We start from the raw sequence: 2,403 nt of genomic DNA, 5'->3' as shown, positions 1-2,403 counted from the left end.
CTAGCAACTGTTTTTCAGATCAGGCACTCGTGGGTGAAAACAATGAGGGTTCAGAGGGTGGTCATTGTTTTTCAAAGAAAGAACAAAGGGTTACTGGTGGTTGTTTTTCAAGAAAAATAAAATACTTCCCTGTTTGCACTCCTAGACAGATATACCAGAAAGAAAGGAAAGACAATGGTTAATGAAAGAGAGAAGTTCTGAAGGCTATAAAAAAGGCAAGTCACATCCCTCCCATGGCCTTTGGGGCTCCAAAAGTTCCCTCCTCTTCAGGGAATCTGTTCCCTATCACTTTCTTAAATTAATCTTTCTTATTATGCTTGCTTACCTTGGCTGTTTGCAGTGTTCATTCTTCGACTCCACAGAACACAAACTCAGTCCAATCATCAATAAGATGGGTATCAGCAAGACTGCCCCTACTTCCAATGTGTGAAGGTTGTCAGAATCAACATGGAGTCATTCGTGTCAATCCTAGCCAAAATAAATAAAGCCTAAAGTTGTTAAGGATGGGTTCTTAACACATGATTGCCAGATAGTAACCATCACACGACTCTTCCAGAACCACCAACTCATCCGCAGCCCCCTGAAACCTTATACAAAAAGTACTTCTACCAGTACTGTTGTTCAGACTTGAAATGACACTGCTCTTGCTGATCACTGTGGTCAGAGATTATTGTTTCAATCTATCTGATGTTATTTTCCATTTTTTTGTTTTTAAAATTTCCCTTTGCCTCATTTTCTGAAGATGCTCATAGTTTATGTATGGTTTATGTACATTCCCATTCTAATGTTCCACTGTTCCCATTACAATGCTCAGCTATTCCCAGACAAGTAACAGTATTTTCTGGAAAATCTCTCTGATTGTTTTATTTAGACTGATAGATGCCAATTGCAAGTCTGGGCCTCTTGAACTTCTGACCAACTAGCTATAAATTGGAAGCCCTTCCTTTGGATGATCATTTGCTAGGAGCCACAGCATGTAGGCAATGCTTTACTTACTGCAATTCATTATAAACAACATTTTAAAGGTGTCAAAAGACAAAATTACAACAATTCAGTTTAAAGATCTTAATTGGATTTTTCTACTCTTGAATTGGGCAACACTTCATTCTAAAAATTGAGTAAGTATTTCCATGGGCCATATACATGTGAATTCCATAAGATAGTATTGGCATCCCTTGCAATACATAACCACTTATATCCATTGCAGCTTTTGCCAATGACTCCTCAGTCACCACAAACGAAAAGTCAAGTTCTCAATCACAATTCAAACTAATTCTAGTACCCCGGAAACCTAAAAGCTCAACTCAAAAAGAGCAAAATTCAGTCCAGGAGGGACTTATAGGCCCTCAGGCCTCTGTGAGGAAGACATAACCTTAAATGGTCAGTGGTAGCTTTCCTGTGATCCACAAGGGATCTTGGAGTTATCAGCAGTATCTTTCAAGTTCCTTCATTAGTCAACAGCTCTGTCAAAGAACAAAGTTAACATGAGAGCTTAAAGATCATATTTGATTTTATTTTCTATTCTAGAATCAGGCAACTCTTCATTCCATGAAACAGTAATCCAATGGGCCAAGCAGAGGAAGTTGGTTTTATGGACAGAGAAGGGCTAAAGAAAGCAGAAACAAAGACAAAAAGTAGATTTATCCTTTCAAAGTTGCTTTCCTTTTAAGCCAGGACAGGAAGACAGAATAATAGAAAAGCAAGTGATTAGTTAAAATCAGATTACTTCAGGTAACTTTTTGGAAAGGTTCAAAGATTAAAGCAGGGAGAACTTTACTGTCCTACTGATGGGCTTGTCTAGGAAATTTGGTTCTCTCACATCCTCCTGGTTTCTTGGAAGGTCAGATAACAACTTAGTTTCCATTTGATGATGTAGAACTTTAATGTGAGTGACTCCATTTTAATATTCGGTCTGGGCTGCTGGGGTCCAGGGCATGAGCCTAGTCCAAGCCAAGAGCCTCCTAAAACTTTTATTTAACAGAGGATAAAATGAACAGGCTGATAAGCTATACTCAGGGTGCTGTTCTTGAAGCACAGGAGCTTCTGTCCTCCTGGAGTTGTGTGTGTCCTCCCTGGACATGCATATGTTCAGCAGCCCAGAAGGTATCTGAGCCTTGTCTTTTTGGGTTTTTATACAGGTTTCACTATGTAAGTGTGATTGGTAAATCATGGTTATTGGTGATTGACTCAGCTGTCAGTCCCTCTCCCCTTCCTGGAGATGGGGCAGTGAGAGGTGGATGGGGTAGGATTGAATGTTCCCACCTTCTAATCACAAGATTGATTCCCCTGACAATCATCCCCCATCCTGAGGCTATCCAGGAGCCCCCAACTGGTGTATTAGTATATAAAAAGACACCATTTGGAGATTCCAAAGGTTTTAGAAGTGGTATGCCAGGAAATCAG

The sequence above is a fragment of the Sciurus carolinensis genome, chromosome 11, assembly GCF_902686445.1.
Source record: "Sciurus carolinensis chromosome 11, mSciCar1.2, whole genome shotgun sequence".
Classification (NCBI taxonomy): domain Eukaryota; kingdom Metazoa; phylum Chordata; class Mammalia; order Rodentia; family Sciuridae; genus Sciurus; species Sciurus carolinensis.
This window is presented reverse-complemented; position numbering follows the sequence as displayed.